This window comes from Felis catus, chromosome B2 (assembly GCF_018350175.1).
Source record: "Felis catus isolate Fca126 chromosome B2, F.catus_Fca126_mat1.0, whole genome shotgun sequence".
Lineage (NCBI taxonomy): Eukaryota > Metazoa > Chordata > Mammalia > Carnivora > Felidae > Felis > Felis catus.
In genome coordinates, this window is record NC_058372.1 from 35,121,428 (window position 1) to 35,137,227 (window position 15,800).

The 15,800-nt window shown below is 46.3% G+C and overlaps 1 long non-coding RNA gene across 1 annotated transcript; it reads right to left on the bottom strand.

The window, feature by feature from the left end:
* Positions 1–6,108: 6,108 nt before the first annotated feature.
* LOC123385693 lies at positions 6,109–15,452 on the bottom strand. Its single transcript, XR_006598652.1, has 4 exons — positions 15,130–15,452; positions 10,072–10,192; positions 7,036–7,193; positions 6,109–6,538 (listed from the first exon to the last, which is right to left on the bottom strand). It is a non-coding gene; the product is annotated as an uncharacterized LOC123385693 (long non-coding RNA).
* Between the last annotated feature and the right edge of the window lie 348 nt (positions 15,453–15,800).

The following is a 15,800-nucleotide window of genomic DNA, read 5'->3' on the forward strand; positions in this document are numbered from 1 at the left end:
ATGAACAAGTTGGGGGGGTGGAGAGAGTGAAAGAAACCATAAGAGACTCTTAATAGAGAACAAACTGAGAATTGAAGAGGGAGGTGAGTGGGAGATGGGCTAGATGGGTGATGGGTACTAAGTAGGGCACTTGTTGGGATGAGCACTGGGTGCTGTATGTAAGCGATGAATCGCCGAATTCTACCCCCTGAAACCAATATTGCAATATTGTATGTTAACTAACCAGAATTTAAAGAAAAATCTGAAAAGGAAAAGAAATCTTCAAAACCCAAATGCCAGGCCATGGAATCAATGCAGTGAGTCACATGAGCACTTTTCAAAAATAATGACACTGAATAGCAGAGATTAGAGAATGCCAGAGTGCGTCTCAGGCAGGAAGGGAAACATTATTTCTTGAAACTTGAATTTGGTTTTACATATTTGTAAATAAACAAATGAAGTAACTACAAATTATTCTAAATGCTATGAATTATGTTTGTGTGTCTGGTTACTGCATTGTGGTATTAAATGCATTTCTTACTGTGACTTACAATCCAAAGTCTGGAAAAAAACAAACAAACAAACAAACACTGATCTACCAGTGATTTTCAATTTTCCTCTGAGTAAGTTGATGGTTGAAAAGCCAGTCAACCATCCAGAGGAGGCTTGGGGTGGGTGGTGCGGTGGGGTGGGGGTGGGGATGGGGGGTGGGGAAAGGACCCTCAGGGGAGGACCTGAATGGGCAGAGTCACTTTGTCCAGGCCATAGCCATGGAGCCCTGACTTTGGGTTCTTTCCTCTCTGTGTCCTGGAACAAGTGACATTACTGGCCTGGGCCTCAGTTTCCCTATCTCCTAAACCCACTCGCAGATGTGCTATGAAGATTACTAGAAACCAAAGAACCTGAAGGCACACACTCAATGCGGTAAGAGATGGTTTTGTTATTTCATCATTTCATTCAGGTCTGTCTACTCTAGTACGTGAATTGTTTCTCTACCATCTCAGGACAAAGGAATGCACATACCCCTCACCCCTCGGGGATCCCTGGCTGGGGGTAGGCCAGGGACACAGGGATATCCAGAAAGGTATTTCAGAGTCTAAATCCCCAGGGGAGACTCTCTTCTTAAGGATTTTATGCAGATAACGTCAATTCTGGCAAACTCTCAAGCAGTTTCCAAAGGTGAGTCAATGTCCCCAGAGGCCAGGAGAAGGGGTAGCTTCCCACCCTTTGTCCAGGAAACAGAGGGGTCCGGGCCTGCTGCCACCCCTTCCCCCTCTGGCTGGGTTCCCAGAACATTGCCTGCAAGTCTTGTCACTGCTAGAGGCCATTCTGGGCTCCCGGGAGTGCAGAGCTGGGACAGCTCCCCGCCAAGGTGGTCCCATGAATCCCATGGCCTGGCAACCCCCTGCCTCAGCCAGGCTGCTTCTCAGCACACCTGTCTTCTCTGGGCCGACACCTCTCTGAAACCCATGTTGGCAAATCTGTTTCCAAGCAGAAAACTTGGACATGAGTGGAATATCTGGAATTCCTGGAGGATTTATAACCCAGCAACTGGGACAGGTGTGGGTAGCTGACCCCAACCCTACCCCAGCTCTGACCCTGCCTCCAGCTCTCCGCTGGTCTCCCTTCCCTGGCCCCACATCTAGGTCACCGTCCTGGCCTCCGTCCCCTGGTCCAGAGCAGACAGTCCTGGATGCAGAGCCAGGAGCTCGGTTTCTAGCTCCAGCTCTGCTTCTAACTCTCTCCGTGACCTCAGGCAGGCCACCTCACGTCTCCAGACCTCAGTTTCCTCACCTGTAAAATGGGCAGGCTGATAGGACAAGGGTTAGTGCTGGATTTTCTGTAAGAGTCAGATCTTTAACTGTTCTTTCTAAAATTCTAGGAAATGGACTAGAGGAGTTGACATCATGCTGGTTTCCTCCCTAAGGAGAAAAACGGGCACCTGCGTTCCTGGGGATAGAGCCAGAGCTTGTGAACTATCAGACCAGCCTCCAGGGTTTGGAATCTTTGCTGGGACAGGGGCTGGGCATCCTTTCTGCAGCCCACACCGGCAGGGTGTGGCCTCTGGACTGCACAGGGTGTACTTAAGTCTGGGCGGGGCAGAGAGAATGGTTGTTCCCCACACAGCTGCATTCTGCACCAGAGTGGGGAAATGGGGAACTTCTCTCTGCCAGTCCTCACATGCTGTTCTCCCTTCCCTTCCTGTGTCTCAGCGCAGAGACCCTCAGCCTTATTTTGGGAATGCCCCTTGTCCAGGGCTGATCAGAAGGACGCCCAAACTATACCCATTCAGATCTGCCCCCAGATCATTGCTATCACCCATCACCCCATTCCCACCCCGCAACGCCCTGTCATCGCACCTGCCCAGTTGTGCTTTGTGAGTCAGGAGACCAACAGATATTCATCCCTCTGGCTTGGAATTTCACTTGGTGAAATTAATCCTCAAAAAAGGTAGCCCTCGAATGTTCTTCCTCCTTTGTGAAACCTGACCTGACCACTGTCCCAGTTCCGGTGCCTGTCCCCACTTCCTCCACACCAGACATTCAATTATTTAATCAGCATATATTGAGTGCTGGCTACCTACCCTGTGCTCCGCTGGGTGCTGGGATGAGAGTGAAAAACAGACCCAGCTCTGCCTCTATGGGAGTTAAGGGCCCGCTGGACAGGGGCTCTTCTTACATATCCCTTCCTCCTTGCCCCCACCTTTCCGGCCCCCACTCCCTCCTAGACCAGCTCCCCAGGACAGCACCCTGTCATACACATCTTTGTAGCTCAGCACCCAGCAAGTGCCCGTCATCTAACAGGGCTCCAGTATATTGCAGACTACATTTGTGTGCCCACAAAGGGAAATTGGTTTATGCCTGAAGTTGGTCCTAACTCTGTTATTTAGGGATAACAGATGATAGGGAGAGTAATTAAGGCTAGACATTGGGTTAAATCATATGTTACTGCTGCCTGCAGGGTGCAGTTTGGCCACAGCTCTCAACATTATAAATGCATTCACTTTTGGACCCAGTAGTTTCACTTCTCTGAGTTTATTGGACAGATGGATGCTCACACATGTGAAATGATACAGGTATGGTGTCACTGTAGTATTGTTTGCAACAGATTGGCAACGACTTAAATGTTCATCTATGGGGACTATTTTTTTACTTAAAAAAATTTTTTTAATGTTTATTTATTGAGAGATAGAGAGAGCGACAGAGTATAAGCAGGGTAGGAGCAGAGAGAGAGGGAGACACAGAATCCGAAGCAGGCTCCAGGCTCTGAGCTGTCAGCACAGAGCCCGACACGGGGCTCGAACTCACGAACGGTGAGATCATGACCTGAGCTGAAGTCGGACGCTCCACCGATGGAGCCACCCAGGTGCCCCTAAAAATTTTTTTTTAATGTTTATTTATCTTTGAGAGAAAGAGCATAAATGGGGAAGGACAGAGAGAGAAGGAGACACAGAATCTGAAGCAGGCTCCAGGCTCCGAGGTCAGCACAGAGCCTGATGTGGGGCATGAACCCACAAACGGTGAGATCATGACCTGAACCGAAGTTGGACACTCAACTGACTGAGCCACCCAGGCGCCTATGAGGTCTATTTAATACATTATGCTACACCTATATGGAGCAGAATCCTATGCAGTATGAAAAAAAAGAAGCTGTCTTTGTTGTTTTGTTTTTAAGTAAACTCTGTGCCCAGAGTGGGGTTTGAACTCATGACCCTGAGATCAAGAGTCACATGCTCTACCTACTGAGCCAGCCAGGCGCCGGAAGAAGCTCTCTTTGGATATAAATAGGAAAACCTCTAAGACATATTGTTGCATTAAAACAGAAGTTGACAAAGAGTGTAGTAGTTCATGTAGTGTAAAAACTGGAGTAATGGGGAAGGAATGTATTTAAATATATACCCATTTGTTTCCGTATGTGTAGAAGGGTCCTTAGGGAGAGTCAGGAAATGGGTAACAGTGAACATCACGGGAGGGAAAATGGGCAAATGGGGAACAAGGTAGGAAGAGATCTTTCCACTGAAGAGCCTGCGAATCTTTTGAATATTGTATCATGTAAATATGTAACCTGTTAAAAATAAAAATAAAAATAAAATAAAGTTAACTATAAAGATAATGAGGCAGCATGGAAAAATGTTTATAAGGTAGGTGAGAAAAAAGATTTTTAAAAAATCTGTATTCAGAATTATAAACATGTAAAATAAATGCATGTTAAAAATTTCTATCTTGTGGAAGGGATAGTCTGGGTAATTTTTATTTCCTTTCTTTTTTGTAATTTCCCCCCCAAATTTCTATAATAAACGCATACTACTTCTTTTTTAATGTTTATTTATTTTTGAAAGAGAGAATGAGTGGAGGATGGGCAGAGAGAGAGAGAGAGGGAGAGAATCCCAAGCAGGCTTTGTGCTGTCAGCATGCCCAGGCACCCAATTTTATTATTAGAAACAAACCTGTGACATAAGAAAATACATATATACTAAGCAAATTGTATATTCTGTATAATCTGAATTATGGAAACAAGGTTGAAAAAGACTAGAAGGAAATATGCAAAATGTTCACAGTGGTTGTCATATTAGATAATTTTTATTTTTTTACTGTTTATTTTTTTGAGAGAGAGAGAGAGAGAGACAGAATATGAGTGGGGGAGGGGCAGAGATTGAGAGAGAGAGAGGGAGACACAGGATGGAAAGCAGACTCCAGGTTCTGAGCTGTCAGCACAGAGCTGGATGTGGGGCTCGAATTCATGGACCGCGAGATAATGACCTGAGTCGAAGTCGGACACTTAACCGGCTGAGCCACCCAGATGCCCTGATAATTTTTAAAACATTACAATATTTTGTATTATTTTCATGACACCTGGAAGGAAGGAAGGGAGGGAGGGAATCTAGTGGAAGGGAGTTCTTCAAAACAACAGTTGTGTTAGGGAAGTAAGATAATGAGTCATTTTTGTTGTTTTGTTCAGTTTTCCAAACTTTTCATTATGTGGTTTCATTGTTATTTTAGCAGGAATGGAACCCTCACTGCTGTAGAGTGGGATCCCTGAAGTGCTGCTGATTTGTGCTAAGGACCTGAGCTCCCTGACTGTTATTCATTCCAAGTCACGAAGCCCAAGGAGTTGCCCTGGATGGTGGTGGGAGATTTCTACCGGTGACCTGTTGCTGGGGAGAAAAATAGCCCAAATCAGAGCACCTTTGGGCCCTTCAAAGTTGGCAAACATTTAGGGAATCCTGACTGCCAGGCCTGGTGCTGGGGCTACAGGGTATCAAAATCCAGTCCCTGCCCTTGCTGGGCTCTAGACTCCCTCCTATGGCATCCCAAGGCCAAGCGGTTTCATGCAGAGAGAGAACAGGGGTCCTCAAGAAGGTCTGAGCAGAGGCCTGGCAAGATCAGGCCTTGTAGGCAGTGACGGACTCTGACAGTAGACAAAATCGGGCCTAAAGTTAGGCCTGTTCAAGGGTTGGGCTCTCACTGGTCCTAAACTGCCTTGCCATAGGGAGCACATGTCCCCTCAGAATGTCCTCAATGGAAGGACACTAACTAGTGATTATAAACCAAACTGCCCAGCAGAGATTTGGGTCATCCAAACTGGAGAGACCTGGACTCTGAATCTGGCTTTACCATTAACCAGCTATGAGATCTTGGACAAGTAATTTCACCTTTATGAGCCTCAGTCTCCTTATCTACAAAATGGGGAAAATCATTATAATAATGAATAGTCCCTCCCTATCTCCCAGACTTTCTGTGAGGATCAGCTGACATAATGTATATAAAAGCATTTTAAAAGCATAAAGGATGGGAGCACCCGGGTGGCTCAGTCGGTTAAGCGCCCAACTTTGGCTCAGGTCATGATCTTATGATTCCTGGATTTGAGCCCTGCATCAGGATCTCTACTATCAGCTCAGAGCTGCTTCAGATCCTTGGTCTCCCTCTCCCTTTGCCCCTCCCCCACTTGCGTGCACACACGCGCGCTCGAGCTCTCTCAAAAATAAACAAACACTAAAAAAAAAAAAAAGTATAAAGGACGTCTGCTGACAAACGGATACACAAAATGTGGCATACCAATACAATGGAATACTATTCAATCTTAAAAAGGAACAAAGCATTGATACATGACAACATGGATGAACCTTGAAAACATTGTGCTTAGCAAAAGAAGCCAGACACATAATTTCATTTATGTAAAATATCCACAACAGGCAAATATACAAAGAAAGAGAGATTAGTGGTTGCCAGTGGCTGGGGGAGGAGAAACGGAAAGTGGCTGATTAATGGGTATGGGGTTTCCTTTTAAGGTGATGGAAATGTCCCGGTACTAGACAGAGGTGACGGTTGCACAACACCATGAATGTACTAAATGCCATGAATTGTACACTCAAGTGCTTAAAACGGTAAATTTTAGGTTATGTTTATTTTACCCCTATTTTTTTAAAACTTATAAACAGTATACATGATGATTCAAATCTGAGTTATTATAATTAATATTTCCATGATTAATAATCAAACAGATTTGACGTTCAGAATTTCCGAATTTTGCATCTGTACCAGGGCAGAGTGAGAAGTGCCTGGAAAAAGCAAAAAGAGAGAAAGGAAATCCCCCTCAAAGTGTGCAGAGCCCTAGGGATTCGAACCATTCAGCCCAGAAGCAGTATGACCAGAGGGGAAACCCAGAATGCCAAGGCCAGGGAAGCAATGATCTGGGAATTTCAAAATCCATCTGCGTGGGCTTACCCTTTAATTTGGTGGCTGTGAAATCCCTTGGGGAAGATTTAATCCCCAGCCTCCTGCCCCCCAAATTGTTTCCCAGCCAGACTGACCTGGCTTCGTTCCTGAGTGACCCTGGGCCCACAGCCTTTAAAGCCTGAAAGACTGTCCTATGAAGAGTTCTTGATGACAATGATGTGACACTTTGATGCTGATGTGATGTAACAAGAGAAACAATTCACTTGCAGGACACTCAGATGTGTAAAGAAGATAGTTTCTTTTTCTCTGTTACTGATACAATCTGTCTCTTGAGCCCCACCTCAGGGAGTAGGAGCCAGCAAGGGAGGGGACAACTTACCAGTTAGGCATCTTGGTCTGTTCCCATTAAACTCCATTCACTAGGGGCTCCTGGGTGGCTCAGATGGTTGACCGTCCAACTTTTGATCTCAGCTCAGATCTTGATCTCAGGGTTGTGAGTTCAAGCCCCGCAACTGAGCTCCGGGCTGGGCATGAAGCCTACTTAAAATAAAATAAAATAAAATAAAATAAAATAAAATAAAATAAAATAAAAATAAACTGCATCTAACAGATAAATATTCAGTCACTTCATAGAGGCACTTCTCCCTTCCCTGCCACTCCCTGCCCCCATGCCACCTTGGGGAAGGGTCCGTTGGCACACAGGGAACCTCGTGCTTCCCCTGCATCTTTCCCTCTCCTCCCCACAATGCACCAGGCCATGAAGGGCCGACACACCCTCTCTGCCAGGGGTTCCTAAGCTTCCCTGACAAGAACCAGTAACTTGGGCACTGGTTTAAAATGCCCTTTCTGATTCTTTCCCTCTAAATAAATAAATAAATAAATAAATAAATAAATAAATAAATGTAAATAAATAAATAAAATGCCCATTCTGGGGGGCCTGGGTGGTTCAGTCAGTTAAGGTTCTAATTCTTGGTTTTGGCTCAGGTCATGATCTCGTGGTTTCATGAGTTCAAGCCCTGTGTTGAGCTCTGTGCTCGCAACATGGAGCCAGCTTGGGATTTTCTGTCTCCCTTTCTCTCTGCCCCTCCCTCACTAACGCTCTCTCTCAAAAATAAACTTTAAGAAAAAAATTTTTTAATGTTTGAGAGAGAGAGAGAGAGAGAGCGAGCAGGGGAGGGGCAAAGAAAGAGGGAGACACAGAATCCGAAGCAGGCTCCAGCCCTGATCTGTCAGCACAGAGCCTGACGTAGGGCTCGAACACATGAACCGTGAGATCATGACCTGAACCAAAGTCAGATGCTTAATTGACTGAGCCACACAGGCACACCAACTAAGGGTTCTTTTAACTGCTAAGATACCCCTTCCCTGAGTTTGAGGCCTCTTGGAAATCATCTAGTCCAACTTTTTTTTTTTTGTTTTTTTTTTAGAGAAAGAGTGCACATAACCAGAGAGAGACAGGGAGAGGGGAAGAGAGAGATTGAGAGAGAGAGAGAGAGAGAGAGAGAGAGAGAACCTCAAGCAGGCTCCATGCTCTGCGTGGTTCCTGATGCAGGGCTCCATCCCATGACCCTGGGATCATGACCTGAGCCAAAATCAAGAGTTGGATGCTCAATTACTGAGCCACCAGGCGCCCCCAACCTCTCTGTTACAGGTGTGGAGACCCAGACTTGGAGAATGAGTGACTTGCCCAGGACACACAACTAGTCAACAGCAGGGCTGGGAATGGACCTCAAGCCTGATCCAGTGCTCAGCCTCAGCGCTGGCATTTGATGTGTGATGTTTGCCATTGGGTAACTGCTGTTGAACTAAGGACAGAGAGTCTTCAGAGGAGTGAGATCTACCCCATGGTTTCAGAATTTCACTGAGTTCTTAAAATGAGAGGACCCATCCAAAAGCACTGCTTCAGTGTTGTTGCACCATAAATTTCTATTCATTGACGTCTTCTCTTAAAATTATTTTTTCAAAGTAAAGTCTTTACCCAACATGGGGCTCAAACTTATGACCCCCTGATCAAGAGTCACACCCTCCACCGTTCCACCGACTGAGTCAGCCAGGAGGTCCTCTATTCATTGATTTCTTTTTTTTTTTTTTTTAATGTTTTTAATTTTTATTTTTGAGAGAGAGATGGGCACAGAGGATCTGAGGCCGGCTCTGTACTGAGCCCGATGCATGGCTCGAACTCAAGAACTGTGAGATCATGACCTGAGCTGAAGTCAGAAACTCAACGGGCTGAGCAGACTGAGCCAAGTAGGTGCCCCTAGTCACTGATTTTTAATATGTGTGTTTTTTTGGTTATGACTCCAAACCTAATTGCAGCCTAATTGTTTTGCAGATTTGGGGGAGCCAAAAGGGTGAGGGTGGTAGCTCCAGGGTCCATCAGGGGGTTTCTGGACCCACTCAACGCTAGTTTCACCTTTGCAAGGTGCAAAGCCCTGAGGCAGAGAACTCCTTTGAGGTGGTGAGTAATGGGTGAGAAGCCTTCTGAGCTCCAGTCATAGGATCTTTGTCCCAGCACATTTCACAATCTGGAAGGGCGAACTCCCAACTCCAAAGGGTAGGAAGAAAGGGAGCCCACGGTTAGTGAGCAGCTGCCGATGAGCCAGACTGTGTGTTAAATACTTAACAGAGTTGTTTCATTCCCACCCTCACCCTGCAGGGCTGGCACTGTTATCCCCATTTTATAGATGAAGAAATCAAGGGTTAGAGACGGTGAGGGTAATTGGCCCGAAGTCCCACAGGTTTTAAATTAGCTGACCTGGAGTTTGAACGAAGTCTGCTAGACTCCAGAGACTCTGTGGATGCCACCGAGCTTTCGAGGGTGAAATGCCACCTGCAAGCTTCACTGAGGCTTGCAGATCCCACCATCTGCTCCCAGCCATGGCTCCTCTTCCTCCTCCCCTGTTCCTGATCCTCCACCGGACTGGCAGTTCCTGATGATGTGCTGCTCTCATCGGGAGCTCATGCTTATGCTCAGTCTTAGCTTTCATTTTTCTGACCAGTTCACAGCCTTACTGAGGCGGTGTCCTAGAGACGCAGTCACTGCGTGCCCCACCCACATTCCTTCTGGAGGACCGTTACCTGAAAACCTGCCCTCAGGGTCCCAGCTGATTGTTCCAAGGCAGACAACTGAGCAAGGTCAGTTGGGCTGTGAGAGCCCCACTGCTCGTGCTTTGTGGGACTTGGCTTAGTAAAGAGGAGCTGTTTCAGTAAGATGCCTTTTCAAGAACTGGGAATTGGGAAATCCAAGAATGGCCGTCGAATCAGCCATGGCACTTGAATTACAAAGGTTGTGATATAGACAGAAGTGGGAAAAGGTATGATGAGCCACTTCTGGATTGATGAGTACATAAACCAGACATATGCAATGAGAAAAGAGGAGGGTATGTGTGCAGAGGGGCAGAAAGACCACACATACCCATGCATGGCGGCCGCAGTTCCTGTGCTTGGATTCCCACGAGCCTGCTGGATCCTTCAGGATAACTTTTCCTGAGGTAAACTGAATGGGCTTCTTTTTCTTGAAACCAAAGAAGCTTTGTCTAGAGCAGGAGGAAACGAAATAACTTACGTTTGAACTTCCTTACAATTGGCCAGGGACACCTTTGGGTTAAGGCTCCCAAAGAGCTCCAACCAACACTTGGAGCAGCTTTTAAGCAGTGAAGAAAAAGGAGTCACATGGTTTTCCAGTTATCTATTGCCGTGAATACCACCCCGAACTTAGAGGCTGAAAACAACCATTATTTATTTTGCTCATAAACCCGTAATTTGGGCAGGGCTCCTCGGGGACGACTTGTTTCTGTTCCACTTGGCATCAGTTAGGGTGGCTCGAAGGCTGGGACTAGAATCACCTGAAGACTCACTCATTCAGATGGGTAGAGGCTGGTGAGTGGGGCCTCAGCTGTCTGCCACACACACCCATATGTGGCCTCTCCATGTGGGTTTGCCCCTTTCCTGTGGCATGGTGATTAGGTTCCAAGAACCAGCATTTCTAGAGGACTGAGTGGAACCGGTATCATCTTTTATGACCTTATAAGTCACATAGCATCATGAACCCACTCAGATTCAAGGGGAGAAAGCATACGTGGTGGGTGGAATGTCAACATTACATTGTAAGAACATGTTGGATATGATATGTTGTGGTGCCCATTTTTGGAATAATCTGCCACATGGTGCCATATAGTGAGCTATAGACATTAGGAAGACAGTGAAAGCCCCTGGCCCATATTCAAACAATTGCATATTAGATGCAGCAACAGATTAAAAGGCTCAATAAAACCACTACACTGAGACCGAATTAGGAAAGCAGAGAGAAGTAGAAAGCACAGCAGTGTGGGACTATTTAATGCAGGTGCAAACAGCCTAGCAGACCTCAGTAATTTCCGGGAGTCTCACTATCTAAGAGGACACTAACGTTGAATTTGAGCCTTCTGTTAAGAAGCGAAGGATGGGGTGATATACTTTGGAATGAGTTACATCAGAAATCATTAAAACAATGGTTTGGGTTTTATTTAAGATTGAATGTATGTAGGGGTGCCTGGGTGGCTGTCGGTTGAGCATCCGACTTCGGCTCAGGTCATGATCTCACAGTCTGTGAGTTCGAGCCCTGCGCTGGGCTCTGTGCTGACAGCTCAGAGCCTGGAACCTGCTTCAGATTCTGTGTCTCCCTCTCTCTCTGCCCCTTCCCTGCTCATGCTCTGTCTCTCTCTGTCTCTCAAAAATAAAGTTAAAAAAAAAATAAAAATAAGTAGTGTATGTATATATATGTATGTACTTAAACTCATGACCCTGAGATGAAGACCTGGGCTGAGGTCAAGGCTCAGATGCTTAACGACTGAGACACCCAGGTGCCCCAGTTTTGGTTTTTAAATGGATGATGACTTCAGTAACACATTAGCTTTCCCTCATGATGATATAAAAATCTTACTATGGTGTCTTACATTTATTTTATGTTCTACCGTTCAATTGGAGCAACCTACCTTAGAATTCTCTTGGAGATATCATCCCGTTATCTTCCAGCCTCTATTGCTGCTGAAGGTAGTCCGCTGTTCATCTTAGTTTCTTTATAAACTGTCTTATTTCCCTGGCTGCAATTTAAGATTTTTTTTCTTTGTCTTTGGTGTACTGCATTTGCTCTTACATATATGTCTACCGGTGGAATTTTTAAAAATTCTGCTCGGGGCACCTGGTGGGCTCAGTCAAGAACATGTGACTCTTGATCTCCGAGTTGCATGTTTGAGCCCCACACTGGGTGTAGAGATTATTAAAAAGGAATAAATAAACCTAAAAAAGAAAATTCTGCTAGGGTTCAATATGATTCTTTTTTTTCCAAGTTTATTTATTTTAAGAAAGAGCAAGAGAACCCCAAGCAGACTCCTGCTATCAGCACAGACCCCTATGGAGGGCTTGATCCCATGAACTGTGAGATTAGGACCTGAACTGAAATCGAGAGTCAAATGCTCAACTGACTGAGCCACCCAGGTGCCCCTCAATGATTCTTTAATCTGATGATACATGTTATATATAAAAAATTTGGTCTTTGTCCCGGGTTCCTGTAGGGAAGATTCTAAACCCTTCCTAATTTTCCAAATAGACTATCGTTGTTAATTACGATGGGACCCTTAGACCACATCTGAGTTTATGTTAATGAGTAACTCAGGATGGGGCTGGTCACACCAGAAAGACTAACCATGTGATTAGAGGGTTGGGGATTTGAGCCACATAGTATCAGCCTAACTTCCTCTTGGGAAAGGAGGGGGCTGGAGACTCAGTTCAATCAATTGTGTATATAATGAAATCCCAACAAAAACTGTGGACACCCAAAGCTTGGGGGAGCCTCCTGGCTAGTAAATCCATCAATGTGCTGGGAAGGTGGCACATCCTGATTCCACAGGGAAGGGGGCAGGGAAAGTCTATGTTTGGGACCCTCCCAGACCTCACCTATGTGTCTCTTCATTTGGCTAGTTCTGATTTACATCCTCTAAAACTGTTATTAAGTATAGCCCTTTCCTGAATTCTATAAATCATCCCAGCAAATTATGGAACTTGAAGGGGTCATGGGAGCCTCTGAATTTGTAGCCCATTGGTTAGAAGTGAGGATGGCCCGGGACCCCTTGAATTGGCAGCTGGGGTCTGAGTAGAGACATCTTATTTGGACACTGTGCTCTTAACCTGCGGAGGCTGTGCTAACTCTGGGCTATTACTGTCAGAATAGCTCCGCAGTATTGCACACATCTTTATTCACTCTGGAGAGATTTAGTGTTCGAAATCTGTGGTCATCAAATACTACACCAGATTATGAACAACCAGTAACGACTTCCCATTGCCTATTGTTCCAATCACAGTAAACTGTGGCTCCTCCGCCTGGCATCAAAGACACACCATTAACCACAGGAGAAACACTGTCATGCCTTTGATGTAGCAATAAGAGTGTAAAGTAAAGGCCGTGTGGAAGATGGCATTAATGTTTCTTTAGCAGACATTACTGGTTCTCTGCTCAGATCTTTTCAGATCTCTTTTCAGGTTCTGATCCTTCTCCCGATTTCTGTGTGCCTTTGTTTCTAAGAGCCATGCACCTGTGACTCTTTTTAAAGGGCTGTTCTGGGGCTACTGGAGCTGCTTCACCCGCATTCCGAAAGCCCAAACTGGGCAGTTGCCTATGTTCCCATGGAGCAGTCCTTAGCCAATGACGGACAGCTGTGGAAATACGAGGGCCTAACTCCCCTGCCTGCAGGTGGGACAGACTCTGAGGTGTAATTTACACTCCAGAATGCCCTGCAGGGTGAGGTTCATCCCAGGACTTTGCCTGATAATACCTAGCTTTGTCCCCTTCCCTATTCTGTTCCCCTTACTCCTTTTCTGGATTCTCCTAGGAACACTTCCTTAGTAAATCACTTACCCACAAATCCTTGACTCAGAGTCTACTTCTGGGGAACCTAACCTAAAATAGCTCCTAATTATTCATTGCCAAGCAGGTTGCCATGTGACTTGCAATGCCTGGGGAGGGGGGAGGGAACAGGCATTGTACACTACACATCACTTGAATCTTAAGAATCATCACATTGTTACCAGAATTGCTTTTTTCTCTGGGGGAAAGGCCAACACAGGGGCTGCTCCCTCAGCCTGAGTCCCAGAACAAGACATGTGAAGAGCTACAGCTGACACAAAGCCAGCATGTAACATGAGCAAGAATAAACCTTTATTGGAAGACCATGAGATTTGGGGTTTTCACTGCAGAACTCAACAGATATTAATACAGGCAGTGAGTGTGACATAGCAGTTAAGAGCATACATCCTGGAGCTAAACAGCCAAGCTCTACGGCTATCTGTATAACCTTGACCAAGGTGCTTAGCCTCTCTGAGCCTCAGTTTCTCCATTTGTAAAATAGGGATATTAATCACATCCACTTCATAAGGTCACTGTGCAGACCAAATGAATTAACATACATAGAGTACTTCAAACAGTATTTGGCACATGGTAAATGCTTGATAAATACTAACTGAAGTGAACTATAATAGCTAGCTCATGCCCAAGTTTTCAATGTTTCCTCCCCAGCATCCATTCCACTCTTCCCACAGTACTGATTTCTATTTGAGGATCTATCTGGTTCTGAGAAAGCTATTTTACTCTGACTTCACTTGGCCCAACATGAACCTAATAGCTAGTAGTGTGTTGGTAAACTGGATCCAAGGAGGGTGGGGAGGGAAGGCAATTTCCACGGTGTAAATACTCCCTACTTAGCCAATTTCGAGCTATCAGTGGTTTTTAACAATTGGCTTCCAAAATTCTTGAATATTTAATAATCACCCGGGGAGCCAGTGCTCGCCAGCTCCAACACCTCACATGCCACTCCTCTAGCTATAATGCATAAATCCCAAGCTGCTCTCATCTGTGAGAATCTCAGAATTTCTGCAACTCTAATCCAACACAGTTTCCCTGCATGTTGTAAAACACAAAGGAGCTTTCCTAAACGTGTTAGGTTGAACGTACAGAATTGCCAACATTTAACTCGTTTCGATCTACATAAAGAAAGGGTCGCTTTCATATGATCCAACTTAACAGATCAAATGCACAGGAAAAATGGTAGCAGAAAAGAGTAAGGAATGAGGACAGATGGAAGGAAGGAGGAGGAGGAGAAAGTGGAGGAGGACGTCGATCCCACCAGAAGCAAATCTGGACTATGACCACGTGGAGTTTAAAAAGATGTTAATCCTTTACTCCACAGTGGGTATTAAACATAATTATGGACAATTAGCTTCTTTATTATTCAACTATATACCCTCTGGGAAGTATCATATTTTACCCTATAAGCATATCCAACAACTTCATTCTTAACCTAGTTCCATCATGGGCTAGAAATTCAGAAAGGTCTTAGGAGAGATTTTGGCAAGCACCTTGCGACAGGTGTTTGAGAACACTCAGGGTCACGCTACCCAGAGTTCCACTTCCCTATGGCGTTTTTCTCCTCCGTAAACTCACTTGCAGCAAGTTGGCGCGTCAGGGAGCCGAGGGCAGAGGGCAGCGGGTTCCTTCACCTCTCCGAGGTTGAGGTCATTCACCTCTCTGGTGGGGATAAGAACTCCCCTCAAGAGCTGGCCCGGAGTACTAACGGGGGGAATACAGGTAGGAGGCAAGGCGCTCGGCTGCCAAGAGCCCTTAAGTTAGACAATGTAGACACCGAGGGGCTGTCACAAAGCCCAGCCCGCATCAGGTGAGCAGACACACGCTGGGCACCACGTGCAAATTCAGCGCTCCCGCCTCCGCCGCTTCCCGGCGGCCCCTGCGGTGGGCGCGGCCCCGCTTTCCAGAATGCCCCGCAAGTGGGCCCCCAGGCCCGCAGCATGAGCGAGTCTGGCCCGAGGGCCCCCGCCCCCGCCCCCCGCCCCGCCCCGCCCCGCCCCCGCCCCAAGCCCCGCCCCCTCCGCCCCGGCCCCGCCCCTTCTCGTCCTCCGGCCCTCTCCCCACCGCGGAGATCCGCGCCTCCTACCAGGCAGCCCCCAAGAGCAGCACAAACGCGGTGACACCTGCACAGATAACACTCCCTGCACAGATAACACTAGCACACACCTCCACACACGGCTACACTCTGCTTTTGGCTCACAAATGATCCACGTCTCCCCCACGCCACACAAAATCCACGCACCACGGCA